The sequence below is a fragment of the Lepidochelys olivacea genome, assembly GCF_965140295.1.
Source record: "Lepidochelys olivacea isolate rLepOli2 genome assembly, chromosome: 5".
Lineage (NCBI taxonomy): Eukaryota > Metazoa > Chordata > Testudines > Cheloniidae > Lepidochelys > Lepidochelys olivacea.
Window position 1 is genome coordinate 78,022,908 of NC_140415.1, and position 21,823 is coordinate 78,044,730.

The window sequence follows — 21,823 nt, forward strand, 5'->3', positions numbered from 1 at the left end:
CAATTCAGCAGTCTCTCATTGGAGTCTGTTTTTGAAGTTTTTTTGTTGAAGTATTGCCACTTTTAGGTCTGTAATCGAGTGACCAGAGAGATTGAAGTGTTCTCCAACTGGTTTTTGAATGTTATAATTCTTGACGTCCGATTTGTGTCCATTTATTCTTTTACGTGGAGACTGTCCAGTTTGACCAATGTACATGGCAGAGGGGCATTGCTGGCACATGATGGCATATATCACATTGGTGGGTGTGCAGGCAAACGAGCCTCTGATAGTGTGGCTGATGTGATTAGACCCTATGATGGTGTCCCCTGAATAGATATGTGGACACAGTTGGCAACGGGTTTTGTTGCAAGGATAGGTTCCTGGGTTAGTGTTTTTGTTGTGTGGTGTGTGGTTTCTGGTGAGTATCTGCTTCAGGTTGGGGGGCTGTCTCCCAAGATCTGTGAGAGTGATGGGTCGTCCTTCAGGAAAGGTTGTAGATCCTTGATGATGCACTGGAGAGGTTTTAGTTGGGGGTTGAAGGTGATGGCTAGTGGCGTTCTGTTATTTTCTTTGTTGGGCCTGTCCTGTAGTAGGTGACTTCTGGGTACTCTTCTGGCTCTGTCAATCTGTCTGGATGAAAGCTGGAGGCATGTAGGTAGGAATAGTGGTCAGTAGGTTTCTGGTATAGGATGGTGTTTATGTGACCATTGCTTATTAGCACCATAGTGTCCAGGAAGTGGATCTCTTGTGTGGACTGGTCCAGGCTGAGGTTGATGGTGGGATGGAAATTGTTGAAATCATGGTGAAATTCCTCAAGGGCTTCTTTTCCATGGGTCCAGATGATGAAGATGTCATCAATGTAGCGCAAGTAGAGTAGGGGCATTAGGGGATGAGAGCTGAGGAAGCATTATTCTAAGTCAGCCATAAAAATGATGGCATACTGTGGGGCCATGCGGGTACCTATACCAGAAACCTACTGACCGCTATTCCTACCTACATGCCTCCAGCTTTCATCCAGACCACACCACAAGATCCATTGCCTACAGCCAAGCTCTACAATACAACTGCATTTGCTCCAACCCCTCAGACAGAGACAAACACCTACAAGATCTCTATCAAGAATTCTCACAATACCCACCTGCTGAAGTGAAGAAACAGATTGACAGAGCCAGAAGAGTACCCAGAAGTCACCTACTACAGGACAGGCCTAACAAAGAAAATAACAGAACGTCACTAGCCATCACCTTCAGCCCCCAACTAAAACCTCTCCAATGAATCATCAAGGATCTACAGCCTATCCTGAAGGACGACCCATCACTCTCACAGATCTTGGGAGACAGGCGAGTCCTTGCTTACAGACAGCCCCCCAGCCTGAAGCAAATACTCACCAACAACCACACAATCGAACCATTAACCCAGGAACCTATCCTTGCAACAAAGCCCGTTGCCAACTGTGTCCACATATCTATTCATGGGACACCATCATAGGGCCTAATCGCATCAGCCACACTATCAGAGGCTCGTTCGCCTGCACATCTACCAATGTGATATATGCCATCATGTGCCAGCAATGCCCCTCTGCCATGTACATTGGTCAAACTGGACAGTCTCTACGTAAAAGAATAAATGGACACAAATCGGACGTCAAGAATTATAACATTCAAAAACCAGTTGGAGAACACTTCAATCTCTCTGGTCACTCGATTACAGAACTAAAAGTGGCAATACTTCAACAAAAAAACTTCAAAAAAAAACTCCAACGAGAGACTGTTGAATTGGAATTAATTTGCAAACTGGATACAATTAACTTAGACTTGAATAGAGACTGGGAGTGGATGGGTCATTACACAAAGTAAAACTATTTCCCCATGTTTATCCCCTCCCCATCTCCCCCCCCACTGTTCCTCAGATGTTCTTGTCAACTGCTGGAAATGGCCCACCTTGATTATCACTACAAAAGGTTCCTCCCCCTCCCCCCCCCGCTCTCCTGCAGGTAATAGCTCACCTTAAGTGATCACTCTGGTTACAGTGTGTATGGTAACACCCATTGTTTCATGTTCTCTATGTATATAAATCTCCCCACTGTATTTTCCATTGAATTCATCCGATGAAGCTCACGAAAGCTTATGCTCAAATATATTGGTTAGTCTCTAAAGTGCCACAAGTACTCCTTTTCTTTTTGCGAATACAGACTAACACAGCTGCTACTCCAAAACCTAGGCTATGTACTAGTAACATTATACAGAGGAAATTCATAACTTTACATATGGAGGTTAACAAATGCATTTGACAGTGATATTAATGACCAGTGTGCTATTAGTTTTCAAATGATACCTTAACAAGGCATATTTTATACAACCATCATTGCAGTAGTGTGAATACAAGGGTGTTTAGGGTCACACAGATATCTGTCATGGATGGCCCAGGTTTACTTGGTCCTACCTCAGTGCAAGGGCCTAGACTTGATGACTTATCAAGGTCTCGTCTAGCACTACGTTTCTACAAGTTCCTGATGCACCTCAGTCCTTTTCCCTCTCCTGCAGCAACCGCTCTCTCCGGTCTCAGTCCTTCTCCATGGTCATTATCGTATGGGCTCTCCAAGCCCCGAGTTTACAGTCAGAGGCCATAGAAGAATGAAGGATCTCACAGAACATATCCTCCCTAATCTGCTTCTTTCTCTTACTGATCAGGAGATATTTAGAAGGCACGAAGAGGGCATCTCTCAAGGCTATCATGACAGAGGCTTCTGATTAAAATGGACATACACACCATGAAGTTGACAGCCACAATGGAAAGGGAAGACGTTTCAAAACTCCCTTACATTATTCCAATAACACGAAATGCAGTCACTTCAGCTTTGGAGTGCCTCACTACAGCACTGCTCCATAGCTCAAGCCATGGCAAGAACAGACTAGTCTAACAGGGAGGAAGAGTGTGTTCTGGTGGATGGAAGATTTAAATGTTGGGCACCCAGGTATGAGAAAAGTGAGAGTGAGGTGCATATTGTCAATAATATCACAGGCAGAGGGGATTTGGGGTGATCTCACAACTCTTGAGGGTGACAACGGCACAGAAAACCCAGCTGCTACTGGCACCGTGAAGCTGCCCAGACCCATATGCTGCTAGCCTGTTTACTGCAGTGTGCCAGCAGAACTCATCACAGAGCAGCAGGGGAAAGTCTCCTGCCGTGGAGGAGGAAATAAAGCTGCCATCCCTAGAAATCTTCAGCAGAGGATTACAGAGCATCTCCATGAAAGTTTAATTGAGATCACTCACGAAGATGAGAGAGATCACCATTCAGATAAATAAAGTACTCTTCCACATCCTCTCCCCATTTGTCCGACAAGGGGAAGAACTGAACAGCAGATGTTGACTACCTCTGGGTTTGTTCTACGTCTACCGAGCAGAGCACACGGATGTGATGTGGGTTGTGTGTCAGGCTGCCATATAACTTTTTTGATTTTATTCTCTAACATTTCATATTCTAACATACAAGTGAAGAAAGCAATCAAAAGCCAATGGCTTTGTTCTCTAAACTTATAGATGGGATGGGCACCATTTTTAAATGGGGAGAAGGGACGGAGATGAGGTTTTGGGTGAGAAAAAGTTTAAAAATGGAAAAGATTATAAGGAATAATGCATGTACACTCCTCTCCGCACTCCCTTTCCCTTCACCACCAGGCACATCTGTACTCACCTGGTGGGCCTGGCTTGACTCCACCAGGGTTTCAAACAGCCCTGACTTGCTGTATGGTTTGAGTCCTCTATATCATTCCCCCTACTCCTGATGTTCGAAGCAGGGGTCTCCACCTACAGATTATGCAAAGTGCCCCAGTCATATATGGAGTGCTGATGGGATCTCTGCCAACTATGGGATGTAGGTTCCGGTAGAAGTGGCAGATCTGGGGGGTAGCACCAGATTTGTTGTCCTCCCTTACCTTGTGGTATGCCTCATAAAATTCCTTTGCTTTCATGTGGCACTGCTGCTTATCCCTATCTTGCCTTCTTTCAGCATCCTCTCTGCAATCTGCACATAGATGTCAATATTTCTATGGCTGTTCCATAACTGTGCTGCCACAGTCTTTTCTCCCCACAGGCCAAGGAAATCCAGGAACTTCTTACCTGCTCTAGGCAGAAGCAGATCTAGCAGCTCTGTTCGTGTGAAGCTGGTACGGTCAGATGAACACAACTAAGACGAGGTGGTAGGTGTACTCACCAAGGTAAGCAATGAGGGGAAAGCATGTCAAAAATATGTGGGAGGTTTTAAGTAGGTTGAGCATGGCTGTGTGTTGCTCAGGGAGGTGACATTATTGCATTGCTGTAACAGGATGCTTATGTCAGCAGGACCCAAATTTTGGTGTAGACACACCATGCACACCTACATCAATACAAGACAAATTAGGTCAACCTAACTTTGTAAGGTAGACCAGGCCTATGCCTTTCTGAAGCGGTGGTACAGTTATAATGGTACAAAAACAACATGTGCATATTTTTGCTTTGTTGTCTGTTATCATCATCTTTGTTGTTTTCTTCCAGACACATGCTCTTTTCCAGGGCTGCAATGCTCTCGCTATGGTCCAACTGTGCCTAGCTAAAGAATGATGTCTATACTGCAGTTAAAAACCCATAGCTGGATCATGCCTGCTGACTTGAGCTCATGGGGCTCAGGCTGCAGGGCTGTTGAATTGCAGTGTAGATATTTGGGCTTGGCTGCAACCCGAGCTCTGGGATACCCCCTTCCCGCACACACCTCTCAGGGCCCTGGAGCTCTGGTGCCAGTCTGAGCCAGAATCCAAATATCTACACCACAGTTAAACATCCCCTTAGCCCAAGCCCTGTGAACCCCAGCCAGCACAGGCCAGCCGCTTGTTTTTAATTGCAATGTAGACATACCCTATATTCCTTCCAACTTTCTCACTTCAGTAAACGTGGTGTTGCCTGACATGTACTCTGATTCAAGAAAGCTCTTATGCATGTATTTAAGTTCATCCCTATTCAGGGCAGTACTTCAGCATGTGATTAACATTAGGCACAAGTTTAAGTACACTTTTTTTCTCAACATAAATCAAGAGAGTACTAATTAGGTCTCAAGCTTTTTAATGACTATTAAAGTCAATGATATATGACTGATGAGCAGAACAAAATTAATCAGATAGCCTATTGAATGAGTGTAGATGTGACTGGGATACACTCATATGAGCCAAGAACACAGTAATCCATCACAGGTAGAATTAATTGTTGGACGAGCATTTGCCTAGTGATCAAATTGAGTTTAAGTCTTTCCTGTTGTTCAGGATATTCTGCAAAACAGATGGCTTTATTTACAGCATTGTGTCATGTTAAACAAAAACAAAAAAAAATCAAACTTCACAGAGACTGGTAGCAAACTAAAGTTATCATTATGTGACAACTATTCTGTGACTTATGAGTACATGGTGCCAGCCCGTTTTGTTGATGACAGGTGCCAACATAATAATTAGCATCCTAAATAGGTTTTGTGAGAATGAGTTAGGTATCTGCCTACCGCCCACAAAGTGGGGATGGGGGAAGATAATTTTTAGCCCAGCTGTTAGAGCACTCACCTGGGATACAGGAGACCCAAGTTCAATTCCACCCTCTGGCTGCGGGGAAGTCTCACCGGGTGGATTGAGCCCTTTAAGAAGGAATTGGTCCAGCCCACCTGTGCCTTGTTAATAGCCTCTCAATGGGGCCATCTGGTTTTTATAAAGAACCAGAGGAGGAAGCCATGACAAAGAGCGAAAAAGGCTTTTGCAGGGAGGATCCTATGATACCAAGGGAGTTTTGAGACCATATGTTAGGGAGACGGAGGTGCCCAGGTTAAAGTGGGAGGGGAGAAGAACTCATGTCAATAAAACCAGACCTGGAGAAGGGGTAGTACTGAACAGAGAAAAGCCCTTAAGTCTGAGGAGTCCAAAAGAGGAAACCGAAGTAGGAGATTGCAAAACCCACCCCAGGACAATCTCTCCTGTTGAAGCTCTTCCACTGTGGATAAATCATTAAAGAGTCACTGGGTGAGAGAGAGAGAAAGACTGTAGTCCAGTGGTTAGGGCAGCCAGCTGGAAAACCCAGTCCCCCTGTTCCAATCTCCTTTTCATTATTTATCACCCACATCAGAATATTCCATAGTTCAGTGGTTGGGGCATTCTCCTGAAAAGTGGAGACCCCCCTTCAAATCCTCTTCCTAACCCCACCCTCAGGCAGAGAGTGGGGAATTGAACCTGGGTCACCACATCTCAGATGAGGGCTCTAACCACTGGACTAGAAGTTCTAAGCGGAGGCATCAGCTCATCCTCTGGCTGCCACATTTTTTAAATGGGACCTTAGCCAATAGATGACCTCTGAGCATGCCTATGGTATCAGGCCCTGCACATGACGGGCAGCTAATCATATCTTTCCCTGGTTCATGATCACTAGGGAGACTGGTGTCTAAACAGCATAAGTCAGGCAGCAGTGTGCATGCCCAGAGGCAGAGACTTTTACCCTGAACATTTAGGCATTGAATTAGTTTAGGTGCGCACAGAGTTTGGCAGGAGTTTTGGGGATCACAATGGAGCCACAAACTGGGATTTAGGTGCCTAAATCTGGAGTATAGGCACCTAAGTACCTTTCTGAATCACATCCAACCCCTTCAAAGTAAATCGATATGGAGACAATTTCATTATATACACACTGTATTAGTATCTTGAAGAGTTAGTCTCCTTAGTCTTTTCTTCTCCTTGAAAGAGATGGAATCAGTGTTCCCTGAAAATAACCTATTTATCCTATCTTGGTTCTTTACCATGCTCATCACTGGAGCAGAGTAGCTCATTAAGCAACATGACTAACATCTGTTTGCATTCTCTGGGGGAGAAGTATGATAAGTGAAATGTTTTGTTTTGGTAAGGGATTTTTGTTTTTAAATGTATATGTTCTAAGTAGACTTTTGGCAAAATTTCTGATACCATATTACATCATCTTCTGGCACATCTAATTTAGGGTCTGATGCTGCAAACTTTAATGTGCTCTGCAGCCAAGTACAACTTAATTCTAAATTAAATGGTGATTTAAAATCCCCTCCAAGGACCCAGTTTTGCCACATATACTCATTCACTTCTACATCTTCCTAGTATTATTTAAGACTGTTTTCCACATCTGTTTTTTTTTTTTGTCTACTATTGAGTATCACTTTACATATTTCCTCACTTCAAACTAGTTTGTTGTCCAAGTAAAGGAAAGCCTTAAAAGCCTGTTTCTACAATCCTTACTCAGAGTGTAATACTTTACTCAAAAGTAGTTTGTGAAGGGTGACCCTCCCCAGAAGGGCCATCTAGTGGTCAGACATGGTTGTGGAAGGTGGTCCCCTTTCCTCTACAACTCCATTCTGTGGGGTCAGTCCTTTCTCTTATAGTTCAGCCCTTCAACCAGGTCCCACCCCTTTTGGAGTATACAAAAAGAGACATCCAACAACAGAGAAGGCTTTTGGTGCCCACAAAGCTTTAGTGCTTTCTCCTTAGCTTCAGGACTTAACCTCTGGACCCATGTGCATTCAGGGATTTCACAGCTGGAATCCCCACAGAGGGGTAGACTCTTTATTATCCCACTTTTAGGGGTTTGTAGAGAACCCTAGCCAACGCTTTCCACTGGGCTTTAATCTAGGGCCCAATAGTAAGCCATTAAGTTCTACTCCCTAGATTACTGCTACCTAAATTTCCCTTCTGCTCCTGCCCCAAGGTAAGTTTAAAGCACTAATCAGAAAATAAAAGTTTGACCTTCCCTAACAATCACCAGTCTCTCTTTTGCAAGCTTGGTCAAGTCTCAGGCAATAAGAGATCCTAGGCTGTGACTCTCCCAGAACAAAGATCTGCTCCCTTCTACCGCTTGTCTTCTTAGGAGCTCTGCTGCTTCTCCTTTTAAGCTCCACCTCCAGCTTGTGCAGGCTTTGCTGATGTGGCCAGGTAGGCCACCTGGGCTCAGAGCTCCTTCTTAACCCCGTGTTCTCCAGTGTGGTGTTTGTATACTTCATCACGTAGTCCTACTAAAATGAAATTAAATTTACCTTGGTGCAATTGATTTTGAGTAATTCCACTGACTTCCACAGTCACCAATGTGCTGAGAGGAATTTCCCTATGTTTAGCCATCCTGCTTAGTTCCATGCATGTACCACACTGCAGAGGTGCAACTACATGGAAAAATTTGGGGTGTCTGAAAATATGAAATAAACTGGGGATGGAAAGGATGGGGAGATCCCTAAAGCCACAATAAGGGACTGGGAGACATTAACAAGATAGTAAAAAATAGAATGGTGGCATAAACCTGAGTAGCTGTGGCTATCCTACAGGGGGTGACCCTGATGCAGTTCATATTTACATTCTAGAAAGAAGTTGGAGGAGAGCCAAGGAAAGCAAAGAGCTCACAATTCTCTGAAGGCCTTTTCCAGTTGTCCTAGCCTGGGGGTCCTTGAGTCCGGCCTGTCAAGCTTGGCAATATTTCCCAACAGCTCCTTAAAACCCTGAGAAAAGGGTGGGTATCCTGAGCTTGCCCAGTTCCTGAGAGGTTTCAGAGTAACAGCCGTGTTAGTCTGTCTTCGCAAAAAGAAAAGGAGTACTTGTGGCACCTTAGAGACTAACCAATTTATTTGAGCATGAGCTTTCGTGAGCTACAGCTCACTTCTTCCTGAGAGTGCTTTAAGTGGGATTATCATACAGCATGATTGCATCAAAGAGTTCCATAATCACAGCCTTTCTAATCAGGGCCTGATGCATTATTTATTTTCTCAAATTAACAGTCATATCATGTGCAAATTAAAAGCTACTTGATTTATCCCATTATGTTTATAAACAGTAGCAAGTGTAGTTATTACAGGAATAACTATGGGGGAAAGTGTTTACTATGGAATACTTAAAGTGGATCCCTTTAAATGCTTTTATTTTTCACTGTTAAAAAAATCCAGCTCATTGACAATTCAATTACAGATAGTGTGGTAGCAGGGCAATCCAATGCAAATTTTGCCATAAAATATACAGTTTTACTATAATAATTGCTTAAATTGTCCTTTTAAACTGTAAATAAACATTTCTGATACACATAGTACTTCAAGTAACTCAGATTAGCAGTTTTAAAGGACTGCTTTCCATTGTCTGTGTAATTGTAAAAACTGTTTGATTTGGCAATAAATAAAATGTAAGGAACCAAATTGGCTGTGATGCAAACTTTTATTAACTTTAAATGTAGTATTTATCATAGCTAATTTGAGGAAGGATTATGCCAGCCATTGGCATGTAAAATATCCAAGATGGTTTAAAATTACATTCAACTATTTCAATTCACAGCTACACCGCTCTGCAAAATTGCTACAATGAGGCACTTAACATTCTCAAATCATCTTTGATAGTAAATAATAGTAAATAGTAAATAGTTTTCAGGAGGGTTATTTTTAAAAAGGAAGGAAGGAAATACATGTTAAATTATTCAAATTGAACAGAATCCGTGTGATTACTATGTTCCCCCCCACACACACACATACACACACTTCTGATATTCTATAAAAGTCAAAACCACTCTCTGCTTTCATTACAAAATAAAATAGATCGAGCCTTTTCATTGCAGAAGTAGCCTTGAAAATGTAAGCTTAGTGTTGCTACTGTAGGACAAGTAAATGTGGCTCATATAAAGATACAGGAGCCAACCCTATAGAATTCTTTGAAAGATTTAACACCATGGATAAAGGAGCACTAGTAACAGTTTATTGAAGGCTTCCCAGTGCTTTTATGAAATAGTCTCACAAGAAGCTACTTAGGAAAGCTGGTCACCATGGTAAGAAGTAAAGTCCTGTCATGCATTAACACCTGGTTAAATTATTGGAAATAGGGTGACCAGATGTTCCAATTTTATAGGGACAGTCCTGATATTTGGGGCTTTTTCTTATATAGGTGCCTATTACCCCTGCTCCCTGTCCTGATTTCTCACACTTTTTATCTGGTCACCCTAATTGGAAAACAACTTAAATATAATCAGTGTTCATCTTGGAAAGAGATTAATAACAGTAGCAATCAGTGCTTAGGGCCATTATTGCACAGTTTACTTAATTTAGAAGTGAGTTTCCAGAATACTGAACATTTAAGATTTTGCTTGGTTAAGAAGGAAGGTTGTAATGCTCTACAGAAGCTTAACACAGGCCACCAGATGCCACCCAAGCAGATGAAATTCAAAGAGTGCCCAGTGTTCCTTTCAAAATTAATGTAAAACTATTCATTCAGTAGCCCTGTGTACACTGGAAGGTTCTAAAGAATCATACTGAATCCTTGACTGAAGGAGGGCATGATCCACTGGAGGCAATTGGAATGGAAGTTATTTTAGTTTTAGTTTTATTGGTGCATAGCTGCCAAAGATGTAAAATAAGCCATAATATTCAGATCTAGATCCAAATTTCAAGCCACCCATAGTGTGGAAGCATGCAGATTTGGTTTAACCCACTATAGGGACCACAGTCAGTTGAGAAATAGGGATCCAGTTTTGGGTTGAGATTCTGAAATACAATCTACCACTGCCCTGCCAAAGAGCAGTAATGCTCAGGTGCACGGTTTTGGTTCAGAGCTCCCTTTATATATCATGTTAGGCAGAATCGGGATTGTAAGATTTTAAGGCATATGAGGTGGGCGAATGGGAATACTTCCTTGTCTGGTCAGAGAATCCCAGACAGAGTGACTCCACTTGGACATTTAGCAGGGGAATGAATTTGAGTGACATCTCTAGCAAGCACAAAGGAAAGAATTTAGAGTGGAATTCATGAAGGGCTTTAGGCATTGCAGTGCTGAGTGTCATACCACCTAACCTAACCCTAGCTGTGCCTTCCCAGCTATATTGCTGTTGTTAGCCATATCGTGTCCTGCTGCCTCCCAGCTTCTGGAGTTTTTCTCAGCTGCAGAAAAAGACTCCATCAGTGGAGAAAGACTCTGGCAGCTCCCAACTGATGGAGCATTCCCTCACCCCAGGTAAAGACTCCAGCAACAGGGAAAGGTTCTTGCAGGAGGGAGGCAGCAGGGAAAGGGCTCAGCCTTTCTCTGTTGCCTCCCACCTGCTAAAGCCTTTCCTCAAAACAGTGAAAGGTTCTGGCAGCAGAGGGCTGCTGAATTTCCTCACTGCCTCTCCCCTGCCAGAGCCCTCCACAGATGTATAGTTATGCCTGCGTTTCACTAAAAAGAAAAGGAGTACCTGTGGCACCTTAGAGACTAACCAATTTATTTGAGCATAAGCTTTCGTGAGCTACACCTCACTTCATCGGACGCATTCAGTGGAAAATACAGTGAGAAGATTTATATACACACAGAACATGAAAAAATGGGTGTTTATCATGCACACTGTAAGGAGAGTGATCACTTAAGATGAGCTATTATCAGCAGGAGAGTGGGGGGGGGAAAGAAACCCTTTTATGGTGATAATCAAGGTGGGCCATTTCCAGCAGTTAACAAGAATGTCTGAGGAACAGTGGGGGGAGGGAAATAAACAAGGGGAAATAGTTTTACTTTGTGTAATGACTCAACCACTCCCAGTCTCTATTCAAGCCTAAGTTAATTGTATCCAATCTGCAAATTAATTCCAATTCATCAGTCTCTCCTTGGAGTCTGTTTTTGAAGTTTTTTTTATTGAAGAATAGCCACTTTTAGGTCAGAAATTGAGTGACCAGAGAGATTGAAGTGTTCTCCGACTGGTTTATGAATGTTAAAATTCTTGACATCTGATTTGTGTCCATTTATTCTTTTACGTAGAGACTGTCCAGTTTGACCGATGTATTACATGGCAGAGCGGCATTGCTGGCGCATGATGGCATATATCACATTGGTAGATGTGCAGGTGAACGAGCCTCTGATAGTGTGACTGATGTGATTAGGCCCTATGATGGTGTCCCCTGAATAGATATGTGGACACAGTTGGCAGTGGGCTTTGTTGCAAGGATAGGTTCCTGGGTTAGTGGTTCTGTTGTGTGGTGTGTGGTTGCTGATGAGTATTTGCTTCAGGTTGGGGGGCTCTCTGTAAGCAAGGACTGGCCTGTCTTCCAAGATCTGCGAGAGTGATGGATTGTCCTTCAGGATAGGTTGTAGATCCTTGATGATGCGTTGGAGAGATTTTAGTTGGGGGCTGAAGGTGACGGCTAGTGGCATTCTGTTATTTTCTTTGTTTGGCCTGTCCTGTAGTAGGTGACTTCTGCGTTCACTATGGTATGTAGTTACATGTACCCTACTTGCCACCAGAAAGTGGTGTGAAGTGTAGACATAGCCTTAGTGTTTAAGGAAAGGAGAGTTAACAATCAGAGAAACAGACAGTGAAGTGGCTGTTAAATAAAGGTGTATGATGGCATCCTGAAAAGTAAAAACTATGTGCAGCTTTGTTGCTGCTTTTTCTAAATTTCTTCAAGGTGAAAAAGGCTTGTGTACATGGGGGCACTAAATAGAAAGAAGTAACTTAAACTCAATCTATACATTAATTTCCCATCCAATGAGAAATCCAGAAACTCAAACTTGACTACATGGAAGCTTATAACACAAATTACTGAAAGATATACAAAAAGACAATGGATGTTCATTTTTATACTTTCATAATACATAAGCAAGGGGGGGCCTTTCAATTAAATAATAAAAATACAAAACATAAGAGCAATTAGTAAAAGGAAATGCTGCTTTACACAGCATGTAACTGATCTATGCAACTCACTGCCATAGGCTATAATTAAGACAAATAGCTTGTTAAGATTCAGAAAGCATTAGTCATGTATTGAATAAGAATGGTATTGGCATTTATACTGACAAGAACAACATGGACCATCTATCTTCATGTTTTATAGTATAACATGATTATTCCTAGTGTCTGGATAAAGTTGCATACACACACACTGATGCAGTGCTGCATTTTAGCCCTGGTGGTGCATACTTGGGAATTCTACATCATATGATAAGTATATTATAGGACATTGTATGCTCTAGAATTCCTACCATCAGACAAAGTGCTCCTGTTAGCTTAATTATGTGATAGCATCCTATGTATATTGCATTAAACAAAATAGATCTAATTTTTGCAGCATTAGTCAAAGTAGTCAGGAACTGAGCACTGGTGCTTCTTTCCAAGAGAAGCTAAGTTACTATTTCTTTTTCAAATTAAACATTTAAAAACATGCCTCGCTATTGTACTTCAAGAATTAAAAAATGATGCAAAGACAGAAAGGATTAAGTGAAAAAAGTTATATAAACTACAATTTAAAAGAAAATGGGAAAAGCATAAAAATCATGAATTTGTAGGTCATCTTTGACTGATCTGAAGTTAGCCCTATGCTAATTACATTTAAAAACAAAGTTAATTATTTCATTGTTAGGGAACATTCCATATCTGAATGGAAATGTAGAACAAAGAGAACATTCAAACTCAAATGAGTTATAGGGTATCAATAATGATTTTGGTTACTGTTGAGGATACATCAGAGAATCATTAATCTATTTCCCCTTTATATTTTCATTTCAGGGGGCAACAGACCAAAATCTGGACAAATTAGAGAGAATCATACCATATTGCAGGGGCTTGCATTTTGATGAATAATTTGCTTTGGCTATCAAACTTCTGTGGTTAGCATCTCATGACTGAAAAGAGGTCATGATTAGTCCAAATGATTGTGCCTTCAAGGCCGTTCAGAATAAAAATTTTATATTGTAGCTAGAGTGAATCCATATGACATACTGAGCCTTGTCTAATTATATTACTTTGCTTGTAACTGTAAATGTATTTCCTTTTTTAATCTACTGTATATACTCATTCATAAGCTGAATATTTTTGGTAAAAAAGTGACGCATCAAAGAGTGGGGGTCAGCTTATAAACAGGTCTACACCAAATTTGATGATTTTAAACTCTATGAAATCATTGAATTGAATATCTAAAACAGTGCCTTTTTGTTTACCTGGAGTGTCTGTAGGCATGGAGCCTCTCAGTTCGCCGTTCCCAGACAATGGGAGCTGCGGGAAGTGGCGCAACTTCCCGCAGCTTCCTTTGGCTGGGAACGGCGAACCACGGCCACAGGGAACTGAGGGGCTCCATGCCTGCAGACACTCCAGGGAAACAAAAGGTCCCAACCTGCCAGCGGCTTATCCTGACAGGCCGGGAGCCAAAGTTTGCCGACCCATTTATTGATGTCAATACTGCAGCCTTGTAAAGTTGCAAAGGCTTTGTTTAGTGGACTAGATTGGCTTGAAAGGAATACTAAAAGAGCAGTGCTGCAGATCTGCATGACATTTGACCCATGCATTTCACAAAATGCTCTGCCTTACAAGCCAATCAGAAAAATACAATGAACGATAGTACTATAGCACTGGTGTCAGTCCGCTACTGTGTAATTTGATCTCTTCATGCATTTCTACCAATGGACCTCACAAGTCTCGAGCCAATATGAAAATATAACGTGCAGAATCGATGGAATCTCTAATAAAATTGAAATAGCCTGTTATCCCCACAGACATGCCAATCTACAGGGCTGCTTTGAAATAAACAAAGAACAATAATAATTTGACAGTGATAAAGCAGGTGACATTGCTATGTAAAGTCCTACAAAATCAATAACTACAATAATAATAATCTATTTTCATACTAGTATTTAAAATGAGCAATGGTGAAATTAAAAGAGAAAGGTCTGTTTATCACGCAGCATTCAAACTTAAAGTTGTTGAATGTGCAGAAGCAAACAATAATTGTGCTGCTGCTCGTGAATTCTGTATCAATGAGAAGCAAGTAAGAGAATGGAGAAAAAATAAAACAACACTAAAAGACATGCCAAGAAGCAAGAAAAAATGTCCAATGAGGTACGCTTCATTTCCTGAACTGGAGAAAGATCTCAATAATTGGGTTGTTGAATGTCGACAAAATGGGTACATTGTCTCTAGAACTGGAATTCACCTGCGTGCCTTGCAAATGTTGAAAAATGACAAATACAAGTCAGTAAAGCTATCAGTGTTTGTCGCATCAGCAGGGTTGGTGTACTCGCTTCATGAATCGTCATAGTCTCTGTCTTCGTCAGCGAACAAAGATAGCGCAAAAGCTGCAGAGAGATCTGGAAGAAAAATCGGATCTTTCCAAAGGTTTGTTATAAAATATCAAAAGGAATATGCATTTGAAGATCACAAATAGGAAATATGGACGAAACACCGATCACATTCAATCTCCCGAGCAACGGAACGGTAACTGGTGTTGGTGAAAAAACAGTTTTAATTAAAACTACTGGCCATGAAAAAAATCCATTTTATGGTGGTTTTATCATGGTTGGCAAATGGATCAAAGCTCCCTCCTGCTGTTATTTTTAAAAGAAAAACCTTGCCTAAAAACATGACATTTCCTGCTGGTGTCATCGTACTTGTACATGAAAAGGGATGGATGGATGGATGAAAGTGGGACTATTGAATGCCTGGGAAAAGTGTGAAATAAGAGACCAGGTTTTCAAGAAACCTGCTATGCTCATTTGGGACATGTTCAGGGCACACAAGACGGATGAGGTGAAAAATGTGGCCAAAAATATGAAAACTACTTTGGCTGTAATACCTGGAGGCTCAACTTCAGTTCTACAACCGCTTGATGTCTGCCTGAACAAACCCTTTAAAGACAGACTAAGCAAAATGTGGTCTGAATGGATGTGCTCAGGCAAGGAAAAGTTGACAAAAGGTGGGAATCTTATGAAGCCTGAAATCAATCTGGTCACCCAGTGAATCAAGAACGCAGGGTGTCCATTCCCTTGAAATGATAGAAAAATCATTTAGGGAATGCTGTACCAGCAATGCACTCGACGGGTCAGAAGATGATGCCATATTTGATGATGACACAACAGAGGCTAATGATGAGAAGGAATCTGAGTCTGAAAACGACACGGTTGACATCTACAATGACAATGCAGGTGCAGCTGTGACTGAAGCTAAGTTTAATGAACTATTTGGTGAATCAGAGACTGATTCAGACTTTGAAGACTTTTTAAAGTCTCATATTGTTCTAAGTTACTGTTTTAAATATCCATTTACTGATTTTAAATATTGACTGTAATTTTGAAGATGAATAGATATTTGTCCAGTTATAACAACAGGTTTTTTGTTAGATTACATTAAATAATTCTTGTGATGCCAGCTTTTAAAATATAGCAGGGGTTGGCAAACTTTGGCTCCCGGCCCAACAGGGTAAGCCACCGGTGTGTTGGGACGTTTTGTTTACTTGGAGCGTCTGCAGAACAGAGCCCCTCAGCTCCCACTTCCCAGAGCTCCCATTGGCTGGGAATGGGAAACCGTGGGCACTGGAAGCTGAGGGGCCCCGTGCCTGTGAACGCTCCACGTAAATAAAATGTCCCGACCTGCTAGCGGCTTACCCTGACAGGCCAGGAGTCAAAGTTTGCCAACCCCTGAAATATAAGGTCAGCTTATGAAAGGGTCATATAGTTTTTACTATTTTTACCTATCCATCTTGGGCGGTTGGCTTATAAACAAATGGGCTAATGAATGAGTATATACAGTATTAGGCTCCTCAAGCCAGTTTCTGCCCTTGATTACAGGTAGCCTAATTCAATGTAAGCAGTAGGATAGCACAGGTTAACTGAGGGCAGAAATTGGCCTTACATGTATAAACTGCTTTAGTATCTTTAAAAAAATAGCTTGTGTCAAACTAGAATTTTTCTCTTCTATTCCTCTCTTTAGAGTTTGACTAAATACTGCTTATGCTCCACACAGGGAATATAAATCAGCCAGATATTGCCAATGGAGAATTTCCCTGGCATCTGGGCTACCTCCTGCACCAGAGAAACCTTCCCACTCCAAGACTAAGGAGAAGGAGAAGGCATGTTGGAGGTCGGGCAGAGAAAAGGCACAAGAGGGAATGAATGGGGGCATGGAAAATCAAGGCTCTATTTATCAGGATCTCCACCAGCATAAGGAGCTTACATCAATGGTGTAAGTTAACACTGCTCCTCTGTACTAGGGCCAGTGGATGAGAATTGGGGAGCTGTGATCAGCTCCTAGACATTTCTCCCCTCTTCACTGCTTACATTTATACTATATCTGTGGGCATTTCATTATAAATTGCAACAGAACATGATAATCAACATTTGTTTAGTTCCTTTAACCATCTGAACCTGCCACAAGTGTTTCTTTCCCCTAAAAGCCTCTTGTCTGCTACCCTCCACCGAACACCCACCTAACACAGCACTATAATTTTGTTCCTTTACAAATAAGAACACAACCTGTTACTACCCAAATGAGGAAAATCTCTGAAATGTTGAACAGTGAGATACTTTGCCCTTAAGTTCCAGACAGTCAATAATACCATTAAAATTAGATGATTCATTAATAACTTTGCTACACTGTAGTTTAATTTTCTAAAATATAGCCTAAGCAGGAGGTACTTAGACTCAAAGGGCCAAATCCCCAGGTCTAGTAAGGCTGTGCTTGATGTAAACAAGAGGCATAAAAAGGAGCAGCAAGGTGTCTCTAAACAACCCTTCTGCTTCCTCAGTCTTTGCCTGACTGGGTGCTGAACTGGTCTGTGGCATAATTCAGAGCAGCCTAAAAGCTGCTCTAAGTTATTTCTGCTGCAGAGATCTCTTCCTGGCTGGCAGATCAGTCCTGTGATCACCAGAGCATAGTGCATTCCTGCACAGTACACTCTTGGCCAACTCTCTTGCCAAATTCCTGTGCCTATGGGGAATGGACAGTGTGTTGCTGACTACGCTGGCTTTACACCACCCAGGGAATTTCCAGCTTCCCTCTGTGTTCACTTGTTTCCATCTGGCTATTCTTTTCACTTTTTCCTGGCAGTGTGAATGGGGCATAACTATGGACCAGGATCTGGACCAAGGAGATTAAACACAGCAGGAAGTTTGAAAAGGTAGTAACAAGTTACTTCAGAAACAGACTAACTCTGCTGGACACAAGTCAACCTAACAATGTCAGACTAATTTAACAAAGATATTTAGGCCCCAGTGTTTTAAAAAAAAAAATTTTCTAAGCAATTTTGCACCTATTTCACATTGTGAGTTCTAGTTGTCCATTTATGTATGCAAATTCTTAATTTAGGTATAGAATTGCACAGGTAAAATAGGCATAGACTTGCACACACTTTTGAGAAAGATACCCCTTACCTTTGCTGTCAGGGAATGTACTGTGATATTTTTCTTTTTTTTTAATGAGAAATTATTTGAGAGAACAGCATTTCATTACATTAATTTACTTCCTTAATATTCAGTGTCTTTGTCCCCTTTCCTCCTTTTTCACATTGAAAATTGCAGCCTCTCTCATTTTTTAATAATTGTTTCCCTTTATTCTTTAAATCTGTGCTTTGGTTATCTCTGAAACGTGCTAGGATTGAACAGTTAAAATCAAAGTAAGGTAGGAACTGCAAAAATTAATGTTCCAACAAATATATTTAATCCTCTGCATTGCATAGTCTATATGTTTTATTATAATGTTTTACTGTAGTTGGGGCTGGTAATGTCACCTATTATTAAGGGTTTCTGATGCCTGCTTATTTTCAGTAGCTTAGAACTTTTGGACAAACTTTAGGAGGATGTTTTCCATTCTGGTGTCTGCCTCACACAGATTTTTTTTTAAATTGAAAAGCCAAAATTGTTCTCCCATTTCCAAGATCAATACTAGGGAAAAATATATTGTTTTGCCCATGTTAAAAAAAAAAATCCTGGTGACCTTTTGTTTAAGAAGCTCCAGAGCCTTTATGCTTTGGAGCAGGGACTTGAAAATCAGCTTTTGTGTCAGGGATGTGCCTTTTGCCTTTCCCATGACAATCCATCTGGCCAAATTATAAGCTTTTTTTAAAAATAGCTCACAATTCACATATGCTCAGCAGAGACTTGCTAGAGCTTCACAGCTAAACTCTCAGAAGATTTGGTCTGCACTAAACATACTCAATCCCAGGGCTGAAGAGAACCTTCCCTACAATTGCAGCCCTAGGCCCTGTGAGCTTGGCTGGGGCTGGGCACTGGAACAGAGAGCAAAGAGCCTGACTCTCCTGTGCTCTCAGTTCCAGCCCTTGCTGCACCCAGGCTTTGTGGAGGAGGAAGCTGCCTGATTCAGACACACACAGGACAATACCAAGCTGGGGATAGGAAAAGTAGATTGGGAGAAGGAGCTTGGGACTGGAAGTCATCAGAGGATGGGTAGAGAGGGAAACTGGGACTGGGAGTTGGAGTGCGGGAGAGAGTGGGACTGGCTAGGCAAGGACACTGAATCTATGAGCTGCAGAGGAAAATGAAGGGGAGGAGCTTGGGAGCCACTAGGTGAGCCTGGAGATTGAAATCAGAGAAGTCCAAGGGAAAACTGGGCAAGGAGACTAGGAACCAGTGAGGCAAGAGGAAGGAGGTGGATGAGGGGAGACAGATCTGTGAAGAAGCTTTGGAGTTCTGGGGGAGAACTGGAAATGGCTGGACTAGAAGATTTGGACTCCCCATCCAAGTCCCAAATAGAGAGAATAGGGCTGGCAGGGCAAAAAGACTGGGATGAGAAGGCAGAGGAGTAGAGACTGGGTTCATTAGGTGAGGTGAATGGGACTGGGCTCTGGAGCCAGAGGGGGAAGAGACAGGGTTGGGACATGGACAGGTTGGAGGGGACATGGCAGAAAGGGTTCTGCTTGAGGAGCACAGTTGCCTCCAGAGCCTGGAACCCCAGATTCCTGAGCCTTACCTTTTCTCTACTGTGAGCAAATACCTATGAAACCCACTGGTAATGTGTCCCATCCCCTTTCAGTGCTGGTCCACATAAAGGATGACCACTATTAGTTACTCTGTTAGTACAAGTGAAAGAGGTCTGTGTAGTTCATCTAGACTTTCTGACCCTGCTGATGACCCATATAGATGTTGATATGGTATCACATGAAGGAATTGCCCTCTCCACCCCAACCCCATTCTGCTTTTTTTTTTAAAAAAAAAAAAAGCACTAGTAAATTACACCCAAAAAACTACATGAAAAGAACATAATTAAGGATGTGACATTTAACATTCAAAAGTGAAGAAATGCCGGAATTAAGATTGCTTATGCAGCCTTAATTCAGCCCCTTTGTAAACATGCATTATGATACAGTCTAATTACATGATCACTTATTTTTTTCCATAGGCCCCCTGCCTCATTCAGTGAAAAGAAAGGCTGTATCAGGGTTGTGTAGTAAAGAAGACTGTTGTCTATAGGACTTCTGCTTTATTTGTTGCAGAAGTTGGAAGGTGTGTACCGTTCATAGTAATGGGGGCAGGCAGGTCTAGGCCCACCCACGCAGCTAAGAGGGAGGAACCACTAGACCCAGGCTACAACTGGTTTCTGGGGATAACAAATGAAAAACAGGATCTGGACTGAGGTCAAGGTTAAAACTGAGGGAGATAGAGGGTGACAAGCAGAGAACTCTTGGAAGGTGTGCCCCTATTGTGGTTGCTGGAATACAGTGGGCCTAAGCCTGCCCATAGCTAAAGTGACTCCCCCTTAACCAAGGGGGGAGGGGCCAGTGAACCCAAGCCACAAGTATATAGTGGGGACAGCAAATGACAAAAAATATCTGGAGTGAGGTCAAAAGGTTATTATGAGGGATCGAGAGGGGGACACCACGCAGAGAACCCTTGGAAGGTAAGCAGAGAATGAGGTAGGGGACTGCAGAAAAAGAAAGGATGATCTCGTAGAAAAGGCAGTTGAATGCTGACTCTGCAAATTGGAGTCTATCCTCACCTCTGCTGCATAGTTCCTACGTGATGGTAGGCAAGTCACTTAAAATAAACATTTCAAAGTTGGTCACTAAACAGCTGCAAGTGAAGACAGTGGGAAGTGTGCTTGAATATATAACATGCTCTATAATGCTACATACTATAGCCAGTCAAAATATTTGACAAAACATTTTGTTGAGGTGCGTCGATTTCAACAGAAAGGTTCCTGAGGTGGATTTTCTTGGCAATGAGAGAGAGAGACTTATATTGAAAACCTTCTGAAAGATGGGTTTTCATTCAACATGGAATGAAAACAAAATTTCAAAACCTCAACAACAACAACAAAATCTTTACGAAATGGCATTGTTAGTCTCTGGCCAGCTCTACTAAGCACTCTGAAAAATCAGGTCCTAGCTATCTCAAATTAAGCATCCAACATTAGTGGATACTTTTAACTTCAGTTTCCCATCTGTAAAATGAGGGTAATACTCATCTCACAGGGGTTTTGTGAAAATTAATATTCATTAAACACTCAGATACTATAGTGATGATCAGTATGGAAAAGCCAATGAGAAAATGAATAATTCTGTCCTTACAGCAAGGTTTGAATAGTGAGGATAAACACACCACATTTAACAGCTGCTCATTAAGTGACCCCTGTCCATCCTGCACACTGAATAAACCAAGGTCCTGTGGAAAAATAGTACATGATTATGTAATTAAAGTCTGTAATACATAATACATGCAAACAAGAGGGCCAAAGTAAGGTTGCACAGGCAACCTTACTTCTGGCATGTCTTAATTTTTGAGTGCTTGACTTTGCAACCTTAATATTTTTAACATAATATTTATGTAAAATAAGTTTAACCTGTTATGCTAACCATTTAACCAGAACAGTTATAGAAAATGCTTGCAAGGTATCCAAGTTAAGGTTGTCATTCTAACTCATGTGTTGTCTGGTTGTGTAAATTTAGATTTGTAAATTTAAGGATAATTTAAAGGGTGAGGGTTGGAGGCAGGGGATTGTTTGGAGGGATAAAATTCCTTCAGTGTTTTTGTTCAGGAATTGATTCTCTTTTTTGTTAAGAAAAACTCAATTTTTATGCCTATTTGTTGCTTTTCAGAAGTATCTCATCCCTCCTAGCTAA